Below are 24,997 nucleotides of genomic sequence, written 5' to 3'. Positions count from 1 at the left end.
AATATGATCCGAACCAAAGTAACGTTTCGCTGTGAAAAGGAATTTTAAAATGTTACATTTGTTCGGATCAAATTTCTGCACATTTAAAGAACAAAACTGAAATTCTTTCAATCATTTATTATCATAATACACAGCTCTCTGAAATTGACTGAACATATTAGCAATTAATTTAATGGCTTTCCTGAAACACGCTATGAAATGTTTCACATAAAACAGTTTTTATTTCGGAAAGGAATAAAAAAATGAGCAAAATTGTATTAAGCTTTTTTTTTTTTGAAACATCTAAAAATTAATGACATTACTTACGGTTCACTCTATATACAATATACATATTTACCCTTATTACGAAACATTTAGCCTGTCTCCTTGTGATACAAGGTTTAAATAACTCAAAAAGGACTTATTGATGAACCTTGACAAACATAAGAGAGCTCTATATAGAAAGAAAATTTGTTTCACTTGTTTTTCGATAACAGTACCTTTAATGACAAACTGTCAGTCCATAAATATTAATGACGTGAAGCAAGTCTAACAAATATAGACGCGCCTTCTCTATTTCCGATGCACACAGTGCTGTTCTAAAATAAGACAACTTTCCAGAAGGTGTAACTACGTGGGTTGTGCCGTGCCTCTTGCAGTAAATTATCCTGCTTCGAATCTCATACTAGTAACTAGGGGAACATCCTCCAATAGTACAGCGTTTCCAGCTACAAATCTGATTTAGAGTCGATTCCGTGATGGGGAAGTAGATCTTCTTTTAGCAAGAAGATTGTATCCGCTACCCTCAACTTTTAAAACTTCATTCCTTCAACACTTCTCACTTCACAGTACCTTTCCCTTCATTTCATACAATTTCTTTGCAGAGAGGAATAACAGAGGAATGTAGTAGGCCTATGAGCTTAGGTGATATACCTAAATTAGATGGTCAGCCAGATACGTATTCATCTGTGTAACGCTCTTGGCTGACTTAGCTTTTCGAGGGCCGGACCCTTAATTTAGCTTGCTTTGGCCCATTGGGCGCCCTATATATCCGTTGGTTGTCCCGGGTGGTACTCAGGAATCTGATGCTGATAGTTGGGCCATCCTGCCTCAGCCCTTACTGTCAGTTCCTATTCTTAGATTAGTACTGATAGGTTCCAGGGTCCAGAACTCCAAACCCTTATTATATCAGCATCGGAAACCCGTTTTGCCCCCAAAACTTCACCCCAGAGCTATAGTAGATGATAAACGAAGTGAGAAAACGGTGGAGAGTGCTAGGGAATGATAGGAGAAAACGAGAGTAGCCTGATAAAGATCCTCTGCAGCGTCTGTTTTGACCTCTACAAATTCCATCACGACCTGGCCGAGTATCGAATCTAGCCCGCTAGCGCCACAGACGCAGCCTGTGTGATGCCCCTGCCGCTTCGGGATACTTAGATAGAATCGTAATTACTCGAAGTTGCTTTGTGAAAATCTGGTGACTATTATTTTGAGAACTGCCCGAGTCTGTTTCTAGTATTTTTGAGCTGCAAATTCATGCGCTGAGTTTTATCTTATCACCTTCTCTAAAGATCGAATGATTACCTCCTGTAAGTTCAAGAGAATCCATATTTAACAATTATTTTAACAATTTATGTATTTATTTTGCTAATAATTGTAACATGGGGGCGGCCGGGTAGCTCAGTTGGTAGAGCAGCTGGCTACGGACTGGAAGGTCCGGGGTTCGATCCCAGGTGGTGACAGGATTTTTTCTCGTTGCCAAACTTTCAGAACGGCCCCGAGGTTCACTCAGCCTCCTATAAAATTGAGTACCGGGTCTTTCCCGGGGGTAAAAGGCGGTCAGAGCGTGGTGCCGACCACACCTCATTCTAGTGCCGAGGTCTACCTCCATGCCCCCCAAGTGCCCTCATGGCGTGTTACGGGGATACCTTTACCTTTAATAATTGCAACATAAAATATAATATAAACAGGTAAAACTTTAGCTCATCCCTGAAAGAGTAGAACTCATGCTCAGGGGCGGATTCCTGAATTTAAATTAAGAAGTAGGCACATATAATACAATTTGTCTTATGTCTACTACACAATAAGAACATATAAATTTGAATTTACAATTTTTCATTATTCATAACTTTTTCAATTTAACACTAGAACTATCAGAATTGACAAGATTAGGATATTTAAATATAAACTTGTTATATATTCTTGGGCCTAAATTACTACTATGATTAAATACTGTAACAGTGTTGCATTTTGGTTCAAACAATCTTAAAGAATTCAAACTTTTTGTTTCACAACTATGAGAATACAATTCAAAATTATTTCGATTTTTATGTATGAATTTTAATAATAAATTTGTCTGATTTCAAGAACATTAAAGTCTAAAAACAATTTTTGAGATGGAAAATCAATAGGTTTATGAAGACATATTTTAAGTATTTTCTTCTGTAATGAATAAAGTGGATTAAAATTGATTTTAAATAAGCTACCCCATCCTATAATTACATATATAATTACCGATTGAAATAAAGTTAAGTATACTGTGCGTAATAAACTTATTGACAAGTAATTCCTCAATAAAACAAAATAATATATTATTTTACGTAATGCATTACAAAGGTAATTAATGTGTTGGTTCCATTTTAAATTATTGTCGAAAATTATGCCTAAATATTTAACTTCAGAGGACTCCTTAATAATCAGACATTTACATTGTATAAGGCAACAATCAGAATTATGTAATTTAATACTTAATATAGGGGAGAGTCGGGTAGTATCGGACATCGGGTAATATCGGACAGTGAGTTTCTTTCATCTACCGCACGATGATAGTACCTGATTGACATGGTTACGTTTCTGTGATGTCGCATAGAGAAACGTAACCATGTCATTCAGGTACTACCATATGGTGGTAGATGAAAGAAACGCACTGTCCGATACTACCCGATGTCCGATACTACCCGACTCTCCCCTAGATGTAGGAGGTTAGTTACATTTTTCAGATCAGAATGAAATAATTATGGTTTTATTTTCGTTGATAGAAATATAATTTATGTCAAACCATTTTTTATTAATTTAAGTCCATTATTTGAATTATTATATGTGTGATACCAGATACATACCTAGTATTTCCCCGTTTTTCCTGTATTTCTTTATGGTTTGACCTTGTGCCACGTGCCTATCACAAGGCTAAAACTAGAGGATGGCTAGTGTTAATCCAGTCTAAGTACTTCAGTCCTGTAGTGAGGACGAAACGGGTCATAAGGTTAGAAATTGGAGAGGAGATATGAGGCAATATGAAATAATTCCAAAGTGATACTATTATACAGTAAGAACCCGAAGAGAGAAGAGTAGAGTGCTGAATTAAACTTTGCATTGGGCAATATATAAAATTACTATAACAATAACTTTATTCATTTTTGCTTGTGTAGCATAGATCCATAGAAGTTACAGCGCTAAGTCCCTCGATTAACTTATTTTAGAAGTTTAAAAATATATTTAAATGATTCAAGATGACTTTAAGGCAACTTAAAAGTTTGATGTTGACTGTGCTTATCCCCATTCTTATTAAAATAACCACTAGTGTAAATCTCTATCGTATTATGCGCTTTCATATTCTCACAGATTCTTTCTTTTCTGAGTCCCAAGTATCAACTGCGGGAATTTCTATCTGCTGCGACTCTTATGACAAAAATTTACAACTCGCAATAACAAACCCCACATCAAACCAACCGAAACCTAAAGAGTGAGTTTAGGAATGCGTGTGGAAAGAAGATTAATAAATAATGTTTACAAACGATTTGATTAGCTATTTTGCGTTTTTTCTTCAAAAACCTATTTTTTTTTTATAAATCATGTATTCTATAGACATAAGCTCGGGATAAGTTGGTTCGTCAGTGCTGGATATGAACAAACTCCAATTAACAGTGTAGGAGATAGACAATGTATCAAAAACCACTTTTTAGATATAAGGAATACTGAAATATGTGTATTTCCGTGAAAGTATTTTGATTAATTATTATTTGCAACACCATACGGAGACGGATCAAATTTAAATGAACCCATTTCTTAATGGAAAAGAAAAAGTACCGAATTAAGAACTAAAAAAGATAATAATGAAGACTACGAACATAATAATACTGAATGATGAGTACAGAAGGACTTCCATGATGTAGAATTGGAAAATCGCAGTTTCTGTCTGAGAATACATAGAATATAGCTGATTGTAATGCACTAGACTTATCTCGAAGCAATAATCGCATATTCACGTAGTATCGAATATACTTCTTAGCTCTTATACCGACTGTCATGTTAAAGTGTTGTTGAAAGACAAAAAAAGCAACTTCTACCTGTTCTCGGAGCATTGTCCTTTTTCAGCGCCATGGAAATAGTTTACCTTCTCTGAAAAGTTTTATTACATTTTAACATTCCTCTTGTGGTTTTACCCGATATGGTAGTACCAAGATAACGTCCGTGAAACATTTTAAAAATATACTACAAATAAACTAAGCAATGGATAATTGTAATTCTTTTACCGATTGAACGAGAAACTCTTCAAGTTTTGTTAAGAAAAAGCCTGTATCGCATAGTAGCCATGGCTTGCCGATAGGAGGAGTAATAATGAATTAGCTTTGTTAGGAAAAGCCTGTGATAATTACATTTTTCAACAAGACGGCTGTCCGACTCATTTCCATATGACATATGAGGCTACTGTATCTCTGCACAAAATTATCACAACGTTGGATAGGTCGCTGTGAACAAGAAGACGACGCCTTAGTGTGGTGGCCACCCAGATCACCGGATTTAACATCTTGAGATTGTTTCTTGTGGGAAATTTGAAGGACATAGTTTTTGTACCCCTACTCTTCGCGACCATATCACCGCGGCTATGGCACTGACCGACTGTAATATCGATGGTTAAGTCCAAGTTTTTATTTTTTATTTTATTTTAGTAGGTTATTTTACGACGCTTTGTCAACATTTAAGGTTATTTAGCGTCTGAATGAGATGAAGGTGATAATGCCGGTGAAATGAGTCTGGGGTCCAACACCGAAAGTTACCCAGTATTTGCTCATTCCAAGTTTTTATAAGAAAGAAATCTGTTTCATTGTGTTTCGGTTCTTGTCTGCATATATGAATCGAACAAAATTGTAAATATTTCTCTCCATAAGGCTGCTATGAAGCTATTCCAAATTGTTTCATAAAGCTTTGAATGCCAGAAGCTCCCCTGAAAAAAAAAAATAGTAAAATGGACTTGGAAGAGTCTGGTTCTGGGCCATCGACATGCTAACACGTGTGTGGAATGAAATGGATTATCGGCTAGATGTCTGCCGTAACAACATGGGTGGACAAATTGAGCATTGCATTTGTGAGAAGTAGGCCTATAAACAGCAAATGTTTTTATGTTAGTTACTGTCTGCAACTGATTGCGGTCCTCACAGAATTCACCCACTTTACTGTTGGTACTAGTAAATATGAAGATACTTTTACTATGTTGCTAGTGACTAAAATGCGATGCAACATAAAAAATCCCATTCCTAATAATTTCACGTATAATAATGTTGGTTTTCATCCAACTAAAAATCACCATCGTATGATGGTGAATCGTGGATGATTTTGCTTATATGAAACTAGCGCAAAAAGCAACAATAAACTAAAGCATTGCATCAGATCATGGGAATATCATCTAAAGATTCTGCTATTCTGCTGTGCAATACATCGTACGGTAGGGGAGAGTCGGGTAGTATTGGACATCGGGTAATATCGGACAGTGAGTTTCTTTCATCTACCACACGATGATAGTACCAAATTGATATGGTTACGTTCTGTGATGTCACATAGAGAAACGTAACCATGTCATTCAGGTACTACCATATGGTGGTAGATGAAAGAAACGCACTGTCCGATACTACCCGATGTCCGATAATACCCGACTCTCCCCTATACAGAGACTGAATTTCAACATCTGAATCAACAGAATATCTTTATAAAACTGTATTTCGTGGCTTTTGATACCTTTCTCAAGGTTTAATCTTAACCAAATTTTGACGATTTGACATGAAATTAGATGGAGAATTCACGTAACTTGTACACTGGGCCATCATCCAAGATAACACGAGAACTGCAATTGATAATAATGGACAAACATCCATGCTTTATACCGAATTTTAAAACCGATGATTTTCTCTGCATAATAGTTAATGTCTTTTTCTTTAGTTATTTAATGACGTTGTATCAATTATTAGGTTATTTAGCGTCGATTGAATTGGTGATAGCGAGATGATATCGGTATTTCGTGAGATGAGGCCGAGGATTCGACATAAATTACCTACATTCGTCTTAAGGTTGGGGAAAACCTCGGAAAAAATCAAAACTGATAAAACAGCCCAAACGTATAGGCTTATCGAACCCACACTGTAGCGCAGTTCCGGATCAGCAAGCAAACGTTCCTATCGCCTGACCTATTCCGGTGTCCGTTTTATTTTGAAAGGGTGTTATTTTAATTTCGTGTATGCTTTTACATAAAGATTGAGACCACAGAAAGTCCTAGAATTTATAGAAATTTTCTTCACGTGTTTGATTACTTTTGAAAGTGTGCCAATCTCAACTGTGATTAAACATCTTACGTCTTGAGTATAAAACAGTCAAATCTCGCTCCTCCTTAGTCACTGAAAACGTCGGCCTCATCATTATCATTATCATATTTTTCTTCTTTACCACTTAGCTACATGATCTATTTTGGTACAGTGTAGGTTATCTCAGAATTTTGATCTTCCCGAACTTTTTCTTTCTTTTCTTTCCCCCTTTGATACTCCAATATTGACTTCGGAAGGTGATGACTGTCCATTCTATAAAATTATTAATTCCAATTCGTTTTGCTTATTCATGAATAAGTTCCAAAATTAGCTGCTTTTTTGTGTCTCCGTTTATAGAAGATTAATTCGTTAACACACCTTTACTTACTTAGCCTACTTACAAGTGGCGTTTAAGGAACCCGAAGGTTCATTGCCACCCTCACATAAGCCCGCCATCGGTCCCTATCTTGTGCAAGGTTAATCCAGTCTCTGTCATCATATTCCACCTCCCTCAAATCCATTTTCATATTATCCTCCCATCTATGTCTCGGCCTCCCCAAAGGTCTTTTTTCCTCCGGTCTTCCAACTAACACTCTATATGCATTTCTGGATTCGCCCATACGTGCTACATGCCCTGCCCATCGCAAACGTCTGGATTTAATGTTCCTAATTATGTCAGGTGAAGAATACAATGCGTGCAGTTCTGCGTTGTGTAACTTTCTCCATTATCCTGTAACTTCATCCCACTTAGCCCCAAATATTTTCCTAAGAACCTTATTCTCACACACCCTTAATCTCTGTTCCTCTCTCAGAGTGAGAGTCCAAGTTTCACAACCATACAGAACAACCGGTAATATAACTGTTTTATAAATTCTAACTTTCAGATTTTTTGACAGCAGACTAGATGATAAAAGCTTCTCAACCGAATAATAACACGCATTTCCCATATTTATTCTGCGTTTAATTTCCTCCCGAGTGTCATTTATATTTGTTACTGTTGCTCCAAGATATTTGAATTTTTCCACTCTTCGAAGGATAAATCTCCAATTTTTATATTTCCATCTCGTACAATATTCTGACCACGAGACATAATCATATACTTTGTCTTTTCGGAACACACCTTTACTGCACGTAAAAAATTCTTTCAGAGCGCTGTATATTATTTCATCTCTACATTTCCTTATCCAATCTTTAACCTTTACTTCACTGCGAGAGATTTGATTTAACAAAATGTTAATTTCATTTTTAGTACGTTTTACTACCATTCTTCTGGTTGTCATGCATATTGTCTGGAATCTTGTGAATGAACATGAGACAGTAGCCTATACAACATAATACTACAGAATAATTATTGTATTAAGATATGAGAAAAGAACTACGAACTGAAAGCATGATTTCAAGAATTAAAGTAGCTACACATGCAGTACACCACCTCAGTCTAGTGCCGAGGTCATGGAAAGCATGGGGCTCTACTTCCATGCCCCCCAAGTGCCTTCATGGCATGTTACGGGGATACCTTTACCTTTTACCTTTTACACATGCAGTAGCTACAACATATCGCCTCCTTAGAATAATACGTCGTAACTTCCAAAAATTGAATTTTCAGTTACAGGCATTTTTGTAATCTTTATTTAATCCTCTATCAAAGAGTAGAACTGTCGTATCTCTAACTTCAAGTGCAAAGTCCGCAGGGCTCATGCGATATTTGGTAAATCTGAGTTTTCATACGACTTTGAAATGTTTATCTTGCTTTTACTCAAAACTAACTTTTGGTACTTACGACTGTATTATTTTAAGGGTGCGATATAGAAAGAATGCAAGAGGACACTCAGATAGTTAAAGTGAGGTATTTACTTTAAAACTGTGCCAATAACTTATACCTTGACCAAAACTACTTCCGACTTGACAGTTTACAGAGAAGGGGGAGCAGTGTTGTCATGTTTCCCATCTTTCGTGTAAGCGAGTGCGCTGCCGATAGAGTGCAGTAATGAACGGCTGACATGAACACATACATTCCTAACCAATTTGTTGAACACTAGGCATTAAAATTTGTGTATATTATTTTTATTAGTCTATTACTATTATTATTATTATTATTATTATTATTATTATTATTATTAGGCCTAGTAGTAGTAATAGTAGTAGTAGTAGTAGTAGTAGTAGTAGTAGTAGTAGTAGTAGTAGTAGTACCGGTATTCTTCAATGTAATACCGTTAGAAAAGCGTCAAAAGGACTGTAAACTGTAAAAACAGGTTAAATTTAATACGAAGCCTCTACTTTTATGAGTGTCGTTATTCTTCAATGTAATATTGTTAGAAAGGCCTTGAAAAAATTGTAAACTATAAAAATATTTATGATTAAAAATCTGCACGGCCTTTTTCTTTTCCAATATCGATAACAGTGCTCTTATTAATTTTAACACAAGCAGCAGTTCTCATTACGACTTGCGCCAAAGGTAAAAGAGGTCCGCCATTATCTTTTTCCCTCTCAAAATACTCTCTTACGTTACAAACCATCTCTCGCGCTTTACTCTTTAACGGACACCTTGTACAATATTCTTTGTTCTCTGCCTGCCATTCCTTCCTTTCCACATTGCACAGGTCATCTGTTTAGAAACTCTCGCAGAAACTAGAAAACAAACACTAGCTACACATTCCACCAATGACAACGAAGGTAATACGTGTAATATAATTTAAACACATTAATTATCGATACTGTAAAACAATAATACAACTAAATAATATTTTTAATTCACACAAAGCACGCGCTAACCAGCCAACTCAAAGTCATTCCGGGCACTGTATTCACCACTAGGCAGTGGTATTCACGTGCAGCTTGTAAATATAGACACTGCAACACCGTCCCGTTACCATGGTTACGCGTCTCTCGTGATTGGTTGATTTGAATGGTTGCCATGGTAACATGATAAAGGCGCCATTTGTCAGGTCGGAAGTTGTTTTGGACAGACCATAAATATACTACTGTGCTTACTTACTTACTTACTTACTTACTTACTTACTTACTTACTTACTTACTTACTTACTTACTTACTTACTTACTTATGGCTTTTAAAGAACTCGCTCTCACATAAACCCGCCATTGGTCCCCATCCTAACCAAGATTAATCCAGTCTCTACCATCATATCCCACCTCCCTCAAATCCATTTTAATATTATACTACTGTACCATCTAAGTCTCGGCCTCCCCAAAAATTTTTTTTTTCCTCCGGCCTCACAGCTAACTCTCTATATACAATTCTGGCTTCACCCATATGTGCTACATGTTCTGCCCTTTTCAAACGTCTGGATTTAATGTTCCTAATTTTGTCAGGTGAAAAATACAGTGCGTGCAGTTCTGCGTTTTGTAACTTTCTCCATTCTCCTGTAATTTCATTCCTATTAGCGCCAAATATTTTTCTTAAGCATCGTATTCTCAAACACCCCTAACCTCTGTGCCTCTCTCAAAGTGTGAGTCCAAGTTTCACAATCATACAGAAGAACCGATAATATAACTGTTTTTTTTATCAGTTCTAACTTTCAATTTTTTTTGAGAGCCAAACAAAACCGACAAAACCGAATAACAGACATTTCCCATATTTATTTCAATATATTCGCTGCTACCCTCCATATCTGAAAGCCATCCACAACCTAAGGACGCGCCATGCCGTGATGATAGGGATCCAAAATACATAGATTATACTACTGTGCTACTTGATTTAATTCTACAGGATAAACATTTATATTGTATATTATATCGAAACCGACACTGTAGTTCTGTAATTATTATAATACTTGACCTGGAGCTGTAATGTCGGTATAACTTCGACTATGTATCCCACTAGTAGAAATACGTATTTATCCAGAAAATCTCGCTTCCAAACGGCTTATTTTATTTCTTTTGACGTTGTGGACTTCACCAACACGTTATCACGACACTAATAAAAAAAATTCATAAACCCGACCTAATTAAAATATTTATAATAATTCTGGCACTTAAAGCAGGTAAAAACATTATTGGCATACATTTACAATTTATAATTGTTACCAGCAGAGAAACTTAAATAGTCATTATAGAAAACTTTAATTTTCAAGGTCTTAATTTCAATTACAGTAGCTAACTGCTTTTATAACTTTATGACTTGATATGAAACAAATATTTCTTTATAAGGTTTCTAAAGTTACATAATATTCTCCATTGTAAAGTTTTAATGAAATCTTATAGCAAGAACAACATTTATATGAGACGAATGGTTTCTATGGAATTTTTATAGGCCCCTAATTAATGTGACTGAATTCTCATTTTTGAATGTATAAATTAGGCTACGGTGCGAATCGGAGTCACATCACAGTCTAGTATAGTCCGGATCAGCTTACTTAATACCCCAAGGGTGAAACCTGACCATTTTCCCCCATTACTACATATGCTAGTGAATTATGGTGATTTTCTAGTTTGAAGGTTGAATTTTCTTTTGCCAACTTCGTTTCGAATTTCGATACTGAGAAATACAACTGATAGTGATTTTCTAACTGTTATGTTGGCAGCAAGAAAAGCTGTTGTCGGTAGTGAAAATTATGAAAATTCAAATTGTTCTAGATTTCTGAGCCGATTACTGGAAGCTAGTGAAATTCGAACATACTAATAATTAATATCAGAATATGACATAATAGTTATCTTATGTGTTGTGGTTACAATTCAAGATTATAGTGCGATAACTGTAAATAAATATAACATGTGGTGTGATACATGCACTTTGGTTATTGATAGAAAATGCGCATGGAGACAGCATTTATAACTAAAATAGCAAAATTATTAGTCTGAGTAAGTATTCTTAAACATACATTTTAATGTGGCATTCGGTTTTCGAAGTTTGTACTAATCATTTCACGCGATGAAACAAAATACATTTTTAGGTTAGGTCTCGTGAATCGTAAACTGTCTAGTCAAAGCAATGAATTTCATGTTGTCATACAAAATACATTTTAATATTAGATCATATTAATCTACTAATTTGCAACATGATGTGCAAGAGGTCCAGGTGAAAAATATAGGCCTACTCTTTCACAAATTATTGAACCATTTAGAAAATACCTCCCAACATAAAGATGAGATGTGGTAAATAAGCAAGACATCGTTATTGTTAATAGTGTATTATTATTACTATTATTATTATTATTATTATTATTATTATTATTATTGTACATGTCATTGTGATTTCACCCTCTTTGATGATATCTGGTATTAGATGGCAACACTGAAGAGACGGCCAAATTCAAATTAGCCTTTTATGAACTGCTCTTACATGATCCTCACTATACATACAGTCACGAAGTGAGAGTACTAGGAACAATAGACTGTGCCGGTACTATTTCGCATTGTCTGTAATGAGGCGATAATAGCGATCCTAGTGGTTAGCAACTATCTATGGATGCATATTCCCTATGTATTGAACTTCGTGACTGTATATACTAGACTATGGTCACATGGTCTAGTTATGGCCATCTTGACAATCACCTAATATAAATACATATTCAAAGTTCTAAAAAACAAAGGAATTGCTATATTAAACTCATGTTAAAGTGCATTTATATAGCTATATACTTATTTAATGTTGGTCATGTTTGACTAAGAATGTATGACGGTATACATTCTTGTGACGTAATTCTCTTCATGTGATGTACGTGATATATTAGGCCTATCGGACTGAAACCATGAGTATCTCTCATGGGTGGAGCAATATTTGCATCTTTCGTTCATTATCAGAATTGGCACGACAGTGTTATTTCGTCTGTTTATGCTGCGAGTGATAATGAAAGCATCAAAGATAAAATGATGGCGGGGAAAACGGGAGTATCTTGTAAAACCCACTCCAACACAGTCTTTATCCAATACAAATTTCACCTACACCCGTCGGTTCCGGTAGGCTATGGAGAGCCGATGCGATTGATATTTAATGGTATGTCGTAAAATATCTCATTATAAAAAAATGCAATAAAAAGTAGTTCATGTACATTCCCATCATATCTTTACGATGCGTAAGCGAGGGAATGAGTAAAGAGAAAAAATACATGTATGGATACAATGAGACTCAGTTGATTACAATAATTTTAATACGACCGTTCTTTTGTGCGCAGCAGCTCACGGGAAGCTGTTATTATATATTGTAACCACGATTGTGAATTGAGTCCCGTCTATAATATGGATAACCACTGTCAATGCGTAAGTCCAGGGCAGTATTTGTCTCACATCAGTGAAGTGAAGCTGGCAAGAAGTGTCAGATATAAATTTTGCCCATGCTCAAGACACAACAAAGAACTGCAGGCACTAGCAGTAGCAGCCCGCGGTTACAAAGGTTGGCAGTTCTGCATGAAAAATAGTATATTTAGCAAACGCGTGCTGTTTATTGCATCTAAATCGGATAACGCGTGTAATTACAGCCCCTTCTCGAAGTTGACTGTGCACCCGAAATTGTACTCCAACCATCCGTGCGCTACACCTCTCCCATCTGGTATAACTAGTCACGTAGTGGAGATTGCCCCACATGCTTTTCTAGTTTTTTAAGTCAAATTAACTAAATCCTTCACTCAGGTGTTTGTCCATGTATTTTCTCCTCTAAACAGAATACACGGGTGGGGGAGAAAGCGTTTTCATGAGCGCAACAAAAAACCAATCGTTTCCATTACACATTTCGGTATTAAAATGACTAGTAGGTTACATGATTTCCTCGACTTTTTCCAGAAATTTCAATATTTAAATTTTGTGTTGGACGTCCTAATTTCTTAAGTTAACATGCAACTTCTCTTTTAATTTCGAAAAGGATTGGTCGATTAGGTTTTCATTTCATTCATTTTTAATATAAAATATTTCCTTAGACACACTGACTAATCACATCACACCACCCACAGTAGCCTACTATAACACACTGGAACTGTAATGATATTCAGTAGTCCAGAAGCCTATGTGTTCTAACGCAGGTCATAAAGAGATGGTGTTGGCGGTTCTTTCGTATATTCGGAGAGAGCTGCTTCGGTTGCAGCTCTAATGCTGTCTTATGGGACGGTGAAGAAAACCAGTTTTCTGCTGCCGACTACCCTACGTTGAGCTTCAGGAACTGCCGATCACAGATACGAAAAGTACACAACAGTCCATGAGGATTTACTTGTCTAGTCCCTTTTAGAATTACAGGAGAATGGAGAAAGTTACACAACGCAGAACTGCACGCATTGTATTCTTCACCTGACATAATTAGGAACATTAAATCCAGACGTTTGAGATGGGCAGGGCATGTAGCACGTATGGGCGAATCCAGAAATGCATATAGAGTGTTAGTTGGGAGACCGGAAGGAAAAAGACCTTGGGGGAGGCCGAGACGTAGATGGAAGGATAATATTAAAATGGATTTGAGGGAGGTGGGATATGATGATAGAGACAGGATAGGGACCGATGGCGGGCTTATGTGAGGGCGGCAATGAACCTTCGGGTTTCTTAAAAGCCATTTGTAAGTAAGTAAGTAAGTCCCTTTTAGAAAGAGAAAGAATACTCACCATCTCTCTCTACCCTCATTTTTGTGTCGGCGGTATGGTCGACACTCCTTCCAGCGACCACGAGTTAGCAGCGGTGGCACTCTCTTCCTCTTCAAATTCTGACTCCTCTCCGCCAGAAAGTTCCTCGTCCGTGTCCGTGTCGTCCAAATTTATTACGAACCGATCACTAATTTCATCTACTAGTCCGTCCTTCTCCCAATAAAATTGTTCAACTTTTTCTACGTATTCACAGGCCTTTCTCCAATTATCTTCCGTCACTTTTGCAAGAGCGCTCTCAAACAACAATTTCACATCTTTACTTTTAAACGAAATATTACGCTTCGCAACGTCATTTTTAACCTGCCCCTATATTAATTCGATCGCGTTTTAATCACAATGGTATGGTGGCTGTCTCACTACAGTATGGGAGTGCAATGTCGCAATTTGGTCGATTTCGTATGTTTTGAAATTGTCTTTTTTAGTTTTTACAAGTTCATATAATACAGGTTTCGTGGATCGTAAATCAAATTCAATGTTATTGTTACGAAGCCAGGACTGCATTTCAGATTTCGGTGTTGATGAAATTGGTGCCTTATTGAGTTCTGTTGAATGATAGGGGGCATTGTCCATAACAATGATACTATTGAGAGGAATGTTTGGTAATACTTGATTAATGAACCAGTTCTTAAATACAGTGCTGTCCATCTCCTCGTGATAGTCCTTAGTTGACTTAGATTTGAACGTTAGAAGCGCGTTGGGAATGAAACCTGTTGAACTTCCGGCGTGTAAAATAATAAACCGCTGACCTTTTCCTATTGGGGTTTGAAGCAGGAAGTCAATTTCATGATCATCGCTTTTCCAAACCTTGCTTTTGGTATGGTTCACATTAACCCAAGTTTCGTCTAGATAAATAACGGAGCGTCCAGTGGCGCGTAATTCTTTCATTTTTCTTAAGAATTTAAATCTCTTTAAAATAACATCTGACCTTTCCATTAAAAATTTTCTGCCTTGAGTATTTTTAACATACCTAAATTTATTTTTTTTTTTATAATTTCTCTCAAACTCCATATGCTTCCAGTGAATAAGCTTTCCTTAATTAATGCATCATTTATATCCTTCAAACTAGGCAAAAAATCAGTCCGATATAAAGAATAAATTACTCGTCTTATAGCGGCGGCAGAAAATGAGTCAATTGCAGTTTTCTGAGGGGTCCTGTTTGGGCGTTTCTTTTCTGGAGTTCGCAGAACACTTCCACTTTCTAGTGCCTCCTCTTGTTTTTTTTTTTTTTTTTTTTTTTTTTTTTTTTTTTTTTTTTTTTAAATCCTATCCTGCTAACACTACGAGACGATATACCTGTCGCTGCAGCAGTTCTTTCGATAACATATCGACACAGATATTGTTTGCTTTCCGCATTTCAGTGCCTCATATTCTTCAGTAAAGAATTTGTGTACATTAATAACCATGTTCATACTGTCCGACTTCAAGGCTTTCCCGCGTTTTCCCATACTGCCTACCATGATTATTAAAAACAAGAGCACAACACTCATTACAATGTTTAAGGTAACAGGGAAACCATGCAATTCCGAAAACATTTTGTTTAAATTGTGAATTACTGTATATTATATTAAATTGACACAACAATACACACATTTACTTCACTATTCACTATTCACAAAATACTACTGAATCAATGAACTCGAACAACGCCAAGACGCCAATGAGAGATCCACTAATTGGGTTTGCAAAAGTGTGTTCGTCGAGGCTGATATATATATATATATATATATATATATATATATATATATTATCAAGAGAAACCTTCCTGATAGAAGACCTCAGAACGGACTACTTACTACCATCTACCAGCGGCTACGAGCAGCTTCTAACGGAAAGAGAAGAGAAAAGACGCCAGATTCCGGACGAGTTCTACAGCACCGGAGCCGTGATAGACAGAAACTGGATGGGACCAAACCAACCGTTGCGACATGTGGTGACGAGACTATCAATCCATGGCTGCCACCACAGACTGTGCATCAGATCAGGCTTCCATACTGCTGACGGAGATTGCGTGTGCAAATTATGTGGTGAACTGTCGGCAATATCACATACTAACGTGTAAGAGGGCAGACAAATCAATAACTGAGATAGGAAAAAGTGATATTTACTAGTATCTCTAACAATGCACACTCGTGCGCATTTCTTCTTCTTCTTCTTCTTCTTCTTCTTCTTCTTCTTCTTCTTATTATTATTATTATTATTATTATTATTATTATTATTATTATTATTATTATTATTATTATTATAAACGTGTGTTCTAGAAGGGCCAAGGGAGAAGGAGGGAAGGGAATTCCAAGAATTCTACAAAAGAAAGTCTTTTCCCCCTTACATCTGTTGACAGTCGATAGACAAGGACCGCAGACAAGGACAGTAAAAATCACGCCAACTTAACCCTCATGCACTTCACAGATAAAATTCTCGAGCAGCTCAAGGCTCCTACAGACAGTAAAATCTCGAATCGAAGGAGAATGAATTGGAAAAATAAATGAAACAGTGAACTAGATTACATAAAAGCACGTTTTACATTTTTAATTTTTTCAGGTCCATTTAAATGGCGGTTCTGCAGCTCTGCAGTTCTTATTGTAGAGCCGCCCCTGAGCACTAGTAACATATTTATTACTTTATAAATTCACCGACAATCTGATCGGACACATCATGTTCCTTCCTTGGTCACAAGTCGGTGCAGAATTCAGAGAACAATCCTATACTGGACAGTCCGTCATTGTAAAGGAAGCAACTGTAACAATGCACGCTGATAAACAGCGAGTTCTCTCAGACATCGCAGCAACGTTCTCGTTTTCCGACCGGATGCAACGTCACCACGTTTTGATAATATGGTAAACCTAGGTCGAACGAGCTTTTTCCGCTCTGGAGGAAAGAGAGAAAATGACGGAACGGAAAGGGCGTTTGGTTGCTATGATACCTGGTTATATCCCCTCTGTCTTATTTTCCTCTCGAAAGAACATACAGCTCTAAAGTAGTGTGAGTGAATGTGGCAGCGAAGCAAATAGTAGTAGAAATAGCGCAACAATTATGTGAACAGAAAAAAAATAAGAGCCTCAGAAAGCATGACGTTAATGTTGAAAATGACAATACAAAAATAGTGAGAACGATTTTGAGGTCATAAAAATAATGTAAAAATATGAGAGCGAACAATTATCATAAAAATGCAAAAATAATTCGAGAGAATCTGAGAGCATAGAATAATAAGTGAGATTCTGAGAAAGTAAAATAATAAGTGAGAATCTGAGAATGTAAACTAGTAAGTTAGAATCTGAGTGCGTAAAATAATAAAGTGAGAACCTGCGAACGTCAAATAATAAGTGAGAATCTGAGAACGTAAAATAATAAAGTGAGAATCTGAGAACATAAACTAGTAAGTTACAATCTGAGTGCGTAAAATAATAAGTGAGAATCTGCGAACATCAAATAATAAGTGAGAATCTGAGTGCGTAAAATAATAGGAGAATCTGCGAACGTCAAATAATAAGTTAGAATCTGAGAACGTAAAATAATAAGTGAGAATCTGAGAACGTAAACTAGTAAGTTACAATCTGAGTGGGTAAAATAATAAAGTGAGAACCTGCGAACGTCAAATAATAAGTGAGAATCTGAGAACGTAAAATAATAAAGTGAGAATCTGAGAACATAAACTAGTAAGTTACAATCTGAGTGCGTAAAATAATAAGTGAGAATCTGCGAACATCAAATAATAAGTGAGAATCTGAGAACGTAAAATAATAAGTGAGAATCTGAGAACGTAAACTAGTAAGTTACAATCTAAGTGCGTAAAATAATAAGTGAGAATCTGCGAACATCAAATAATAAGTGAGAATTTGAGTGCGTAAAATAATAAGCGAGAATCTGCGAACGTCAAATAATAAGTTAGAATCTGAGAACGTAAAATAATAAGTGAGAATCTGAGAACGTAAACTAGTAAGTTAGAATCTGAGTGCGTAATATAATAAGTGAGAATCTGCAAACGTCAAATAGTAAGTGAGAATCTGAGAACGTAAAATAAGTGAGAATCTGAAGGCGTAAACTAATACGCCTAAGTGAGAATCTAATAACTTAAAATAGGTGAAAATCTGAGAATGTAAAATAAAATAAGTGAGAATCTGAGAGAGTAAAATAATATATAAGTATCTAAGAACGTAAAACAATAGGTAAGAATTTGAGAACGTAAAATAATAGGTAAGAATTTGAGAATGTAAAATAATAAGTGATAAGGTCCAGCGTTGTGGAGTAACGGTTAGCATGACTCAGCGTGAAAAGTGGCAGCTCATGTTCAAATTGTGGTTGGCGCAAATTACCTGATTAAGATTTTTTCTGGGTTTTCCCCTCAATCTATTACGTGAAAATGCTGCGTAACTTTCGGCGCTGCACCCTGGACTCATTTCGCTGGCATTATTGCCTTCATTTTGCTCACACGCTAGATAACCATTGCAGTTCATAAAACGTAGTAAAATAAACCAATAAAAAATAAGTGAGAATGAAACAACGTAAATTAATAAATGAGAATCTATGAGCGTAAAGTAGTTAGTGAGAGTCTGAAGACGTAAAATAAATGACATTCTAAGATCGTAAATTAACAAGTGAAAATTTGACAGCGTAAAATTGTTGTTATTTAATCAACTGTCCGAAGACAGGTTTGAATCTCTTAAGTGACATTATGCAAGAGAATCTCAGAGCGTAAAAATTATGCGACAGAATCTGAGAATTAAAAGAACGTTAGTTAAAAAATAACGGGAAGAATCTCAGAGCCAAAAATAATAAGAGAAGCTAAGATAGAAAACAAAACTATAGAGAATCTGAGAGACAGTAATGTGAGAAGAATGTGAGCACAACATTTCGAGAGAATATGAGAACTTTTTTTGTTGAATAGCTGGCCCTTAACTTGCCGTTTTTCGCTCCGACTCTGCGAGCGTGTTCATAGATGTCGCTAGTGCCGAACACTCGTAATGAATGATGATAATAGTGGAGAATTGTCGGATTGTCACAGGGGAACCGGAGTACCCGGAGAAAACCCGTGTTCTCTTGACCACGGGCTTGCTCAACACGTTATAAATTCAGGACAGATCAACCGGAATCTGAATTCGAGCCCCGTGGCTTATAGGCCTAAGCCTAGCGCGGTAGCACTCAGCCATCTTGACAGTTAATCTGGGAACCTAACATAATATGGGAAAAGCTTGAGTGCAAAAATGTACGAAGGACTCTGAGAGTACAATAATAGGTAAATGCATGAGAATCTGAGAAAACTAATTTAATATAATATAAAAAATGTGAGCACAAATACAGTAAATTATGGAAGACATTTGCGTGAGAAAGTAAGGCGATTGAATCTGAAAGCGGCAACCTTGATTTGAAAGAATTCAAGTGCAAGAATAATGCTAGGGACTGTAAGAGCGCAAAAATAATTCGGGAGAATCTACGAGCGCAAAAAGATACGAAAAAGTCTGAGTCCAGACATGTTAGAAACTTAAGCGCAATAATAACGCAAGAGAAATTAGCGGAACAAGAATTTCACTTGCTCCTTCTGGATATGAACTCGAATCTCTAATGCGGAAAGCGGACGCTCTCACGATGGGTCATGAAAGTGTTTTAGAGCGCAATAATGACAGCAGAGAACATTAAGAACGCAACAATTATGTCAGAATCTGGCTGCGTGATAGAACGAAAAACTGTGAAAAGGTTAACGAGCGTGCAATGCTAATTACACCACAGCATTGTATCTGGAAAAAGCAACAAAGAAAAACGTTAATAAGTATTTTCTTATTCCATGATCATTAATAGGTGACATGTATGAATTTATTTTTCATCAAAAGCTTGCCCTTTTTTGTGGGTAAAATGATAAAATTTCATGGTAAGTATTCGAAAACTAAACAAACTTAATTTTCCTTGACTATTACACTTTTACTTCTGAGAAAGTTGACAACTTTACATATTTAGGATCAGTGGTCACTAGCGATAATAACATGTTCAAAGAAATCTCTAATCGATTAATGAAAGCAAACAGAGCATATTTCGGCTTGAAATATCACTTTAGTTCGCATGCTCTATCCAGAAAAGTAAAAATTATTCTTTACAAAACATTCGTGAGATCAGTTTTGACATATGCGGCAGAAACGTGGTCAATCTCCAAAAACGATGAAAAAAGATTGGAGATTTTCGAAAGAAAGATTCTGCGAAGGATCTATGGCCCAACATTTGAGGAAGGTCTCTGGAGGAGGAGATGCAACTATGAATTATATAGACTTCTAGGAGAGCCGAATATAATCAATACAGTTAAAACTAGCAGATTGAGGTGGGCAGGACATGTAATACGCATGGGCCCAAGTGAATCTTGCAAAAAAATTGTAATAACAAACCCGGGAGGTCAGAGAAGACGAGGTCGACCGCACTTGCGATGGATTGATGGAGTGGAAGAGGATTCCAGGAAATTTGGGGTGCAAGAATTGGAAGGCTGCTACGATAGAGACGGATGGCGACAATTACTAAGGGAGGCCCAGTCCCACCAAGGGCTGTAGCGCCAATGATGATGATGATTACACTTTTACTACGTCATACTACTTTTGACCAATAAGACAGTACGAAAGAACGTGTTTCAATCAATCACTGCTGCGGCAGATACAGATGAAAACGCTTGGATGAATTGTGGCGTTCTCTGAAACAAAAACTTAACTACAAATTTTTTAATTTGAGATACAAAGCATCAGACATTTAGGTCTGGTATAACAGCATTGCACAGAACGACGTTCAAGTATTTCCTACAGGGTGTGTGTTTGTAGTAGGGAAATAATATTTTGTTAGGAGAGAGATGTGTTATTAAGGATTCAATATATGTTGGAAACGAAAAAACGACGTAACGTAGGTTGAGTTGTTATTCCAGGGAACGCCTCAATTACGAAGGTCAAGTACCCGCTATTGGGGGGAGAAAAAACTTTTTGTGTGCAACCAAAAAATTTTTGCGTGCGCAGTAAGTGTTTTTATTTATATGTACATACGATTTGCTGATGATATGGCGTTGTTAGCAGAAGAGGAGACGATATTAAGGGATATACTACTGGAGCTAACTGCCAGCTACGAGCTATGGGATGAAGATAAATGCAAACAAGATGAAGACCATGGTGTCGGAAGAAAAGTAAAGAAGGTAAACGTGCAAATATTAGAGCAAGTGGACAACTTCAAATAGCTACTTGGGGTCTACTATAAGCAGTAACATGAGCTACTGCCAGGAAGTGAAAAGGAGAACAGCAATGACAAAGGAAGCTTTCAACAGAAAAAGGAGTATCTTTTGTGGACCTATAGAAAAACAAGTAAGACATTAGTGAAATACTTTGTGTGGAGTATGGCATCATATGAGTAGAAACATGAGCAATGAGGCGAAGTGAAGAGAAGCGACTAGAAGCTTTTGAAATGTGGACATGGAGAAGGATGGAGCGTGTGAAATGGACAGACAGAATAAGAAATGAAGCTGTGTTGGAAAGAGTGGATGAAGAAAGAATGATGCTGAAACTGATCAGAAAGAGAAAAAGGAATCGGTGGGTCACTGACTGAGGAGAAATTGCGTACTAACGGATGCCCTGAAATGAATGGTGAACGGGAGAAGAGTTCGGGCAGAAGAAGATATGAGATGATAGACGACATTAAGATGTATGGATCATATGCGGAGACTAAGAGGAAGGCAGAAAATAGGAAAGATTGGAGAATGCTGGATTTGCAGTGAAAGACTTACCATTTGGCAGAACACTATGAATGTATGTCTTATATGTTTTTAATGACAGTTCAAGAAAATGGATTATTCCGTTTCTTTTTCTTGTGTTATCTGTTTTTGACTTACAAGTCATTCCGATGTAAGGGAAGGTATATTGCTGGACCAACACTAGACAATTCTACAATGCGGGCTTCTTTGACAATGTGGTCAGCATGGCACTAGTCCACCGCTGAGACAACACAGGGCAGCTCATGCCAAGAGGCAATAGACAATCACCCAGTCCCGTGAACGGAATATGGGTCTCCACTGCTTAAGCCTGGAATCGAACCACAGGTCACTTAGTTGGGAAGCGTGTACGCTAACCACAAAGTCACAGTGGTGGATAAAATAAATTACAAAAGAAAATGCCACTGGTAATATGACGAAGGGATAGTTGTTAGAAAACCCGTAAAGTGTATGAAAAAATGTCACCTTTGTGTCTCCGATCCTTTCTTGTTAAATGTTATGTATGATAATATGAGTACAGAGACATCATTTTATTTTTACTAACATTTTTAATATTAACCTGGCTATACCTTTGGATTAATGTTTGAGAACCGGAAATAACGTTTGCTACTCCCTTCCACGACTGGAGTTCAATGATACTGGCGTAAAATACAAACAAATCACTTTACTAGGTATAGAGTGTAAGAAAAGTAGTTCACCCATTTACGTAAACTAGGAAATATCGCAATTTTGAGTTTGATCATTTTCATTAGGTTTTTCTTTAATCAAAATACAGTAGAGTATTAACAATAAGTGTTTTTACTCACGAACTGAGTTATCCATGCGAACGTTTCATTATGCAGTGTATATTATACCGTCTACAGCACTTTAACGTACAATATAGAGAATGAAGTTAAATTGAAAAATAGTCATAATATGGATATTTAAACAAATTTTTGAAAATGGTGACCGTTCATTTCGATACAGGCTTCAGTTCTTTTGTGCATATTATCGCACTATAGACTATTGTACCTAATTCCAATTACCAGTTTCGTCCTTCGCACTAGTACCTCATGTTGAAATAATTCTCTACCTACTCTATAAAAGAGTACCTTACGTACTGTAAATTCAATCTTCATTTTTGCCCTACCCGCACAGATAAAATTGCTCAAACATGCTAGATCTACTGTCCGTCCAAGTACTTATGTCGTAGAAAGGGAGGAAATCACGTGACAATTAATTACTTAACGAGGCCCTTTTATTTAAGTCATTTTAAATAGTTGTATAATATTACGTACGTAATAGTTATATAATATTACTAGTCTTTACAGAGGGGCGAGCAGAAGCAGGTGGGGGAAATCGGGATGCAACGTAGGCAAACGGACGACAGTACTTGTGCGAAAATATGATTCAATATTGAAAGGTCTTTCGTCACTGGAAAACGCGAACATTTTTCTTTAACGTACTATACTCACTAACTCAGTACTGCTTACTATATGCGGCCTTGGTTCTGTGAGGAGGACATTTGGAACTTCATTAGTAGAAGGGGTGCGAGTGAAGTACATTAAAAAACTCAGGTGCAATAAAAATTGAAGTAAAAATAAAATGATGTCCCTGTATATGGCTGCATTAAATAAGTTGCCTGTTTTAAAATAAACTGAAAATGTGCAGAATAAGAATTAAAAAAGGAACATTCTGAATAGAAAGGAAAATCACTATGATAAAACTAACATATGGTCCACAAATTACGCTAGCAAGTAGGGCGTAGTGTATCTCTAACTTCATTGACAGTTGAAAGAAACTGCTCCTCTTCGCGGAAGTTTACTGCCCGGCTAAAAATCGGTGAAGTGCCTTCATGTGTAGCTAATGTCGTATATCTTCGTTATCTTCCGAGGATCTCTATCCTGTGACCTTCGAACTTAGTGTTAAAATAATTACCGGGATGTACTAATGAAAATAGCTCAGTAATTTTTAATCTGTGAGCCGCACCCGAGATGGGTGGGAATACATGTCATGATCTGACATTTACTGCTTTAAAATTTTTATTCAAAGCAATTAGACTGACGTCACCGATAAAATATACGTCCGATACTTGGCACAATTACCGTTCTGCATCAGAGACAACAAGTAGGATGTTTAAGTGGTGGGACACTTTGCGTTTTATTAGCTGAATTACTGAACACCCGTGATCAGATCCGGACAGTCCAAGTACGATTTGTCGCAGAAAGTAGAATGACGTTGGGGCAGTTTTTGGGACATTCCCATTTCTCCTGCCATTATTGTGGTTCAGTAACAACGGGAAATTACTGAACTTTACCATTCTACGAGTATTAAGAGACCAACTTCAAGCAAGTAACAACAAAATTTATGCACGATTATCGTAACGCCTGATTTTGGATATGGCGACATATAGGGTGGAAGGTAAGCTAGTACATTAATTGTAGGATGTCATTCCGTAAAATATAACGAACAAAAAAGTACCATTTTGCTCGTTTTGCGAGGTTTTGAAGAAATAATACTTTTATGCCGACATTTCGATCGCGAATTTTACGAATACTCTTTAAAATGCGGTTTAATTTCTTCTATAACAACGAAGAGAACGTTTGTTATGTTCACGTTGCAGCAGTATTTTAATTAGAAAATTCACAGATTTCGAATTAATGGATTGAAGAAACATTAGAAACTTTGATTGTCGAGTCACGTACAGAAGGTCTAAAAATCTGGCATCGCTGTCGAGACGGCAGACGTTTTGCATAGTACTCGCAACTGATCAGCTGTTGTGATGTTTACATTGCATTAGTGTGCAGTTGGACGTACAGCGTATTTTAAACAGTATTCGTAAAATTCGCGATCGAAATGTCGGCATAAAAGTATTATTTCTTCAAAAATCCCGCAAAAACGAGCAAAATGATATTAGACTTTTTTGTTCGTTATATTTTAAGGAATCACATTCTACAATTAATGTACTACCTTATCTTCCATCCTGTATAATCAATAAAAATATGTAAGTATTCTCCTTCTTCACCTCAAACCTTCCAAAAAGTTTTAACAATTACATATATTCCAAACTCTCATGTACTGTTACGATTCTTGTTCAGAAGAGATTTAGACTGAAATTTTCCCGATGCTAGTGAAGATGTATACAGTAGATTTTATTTTTTTTATTTTAT

The 24,997-nt window shown here is 36.6% G+C and overlaps 1 protein-coding gene and 1 long non-coding RNA gene across 2 annotated transcripts in view; both read right to left on the bottom strand.

Moving 5' to 3' along the window:
* The window catches only part of LOC138703437 (transforming growth factor-beta-induced protein ig-h3-like), a 217,332-nt gene that overhangs the window by 178,621 nt on the left and 13,714 nt on the right, over positions 1 to 24,997 (bottom strand). The gene's annotated exons all lie outside the window — the stretch shown is intronic.
* On the bottom strand, positions 1,634 to 8,087 carry LOC138702730 (uncharacterized). Its single transcript, XR_011332885.1, has 2 exons — positions 7,981 to 8,087; positions 1,634 to 1,841 (listed from the first exon to the last, which is right to left on the bottom strand). It is a non-coding gene; the product is annotated as an uncharacterized lncRNA (long non-coding RNA).

The sequence above is a fragment of the Periplaneta americana genome, chromosome 7 (assembly GCF_040183065.1).
Source record: "Periplaneta americana isolate PAMFEO1 chromosome 7, P.americana_PAMFEO1_priV1, whole genome shotgun sequence".
Taxonomy (NCBI): Eukaryota; Metazoa; Arthropoda; class Insecta; order Blattodea; family Blattidae; genus Periplaneta; species Periplaneta americana.
This window is presented reverse-complemented; position numbering and strand designations above follow the sequence as displayed.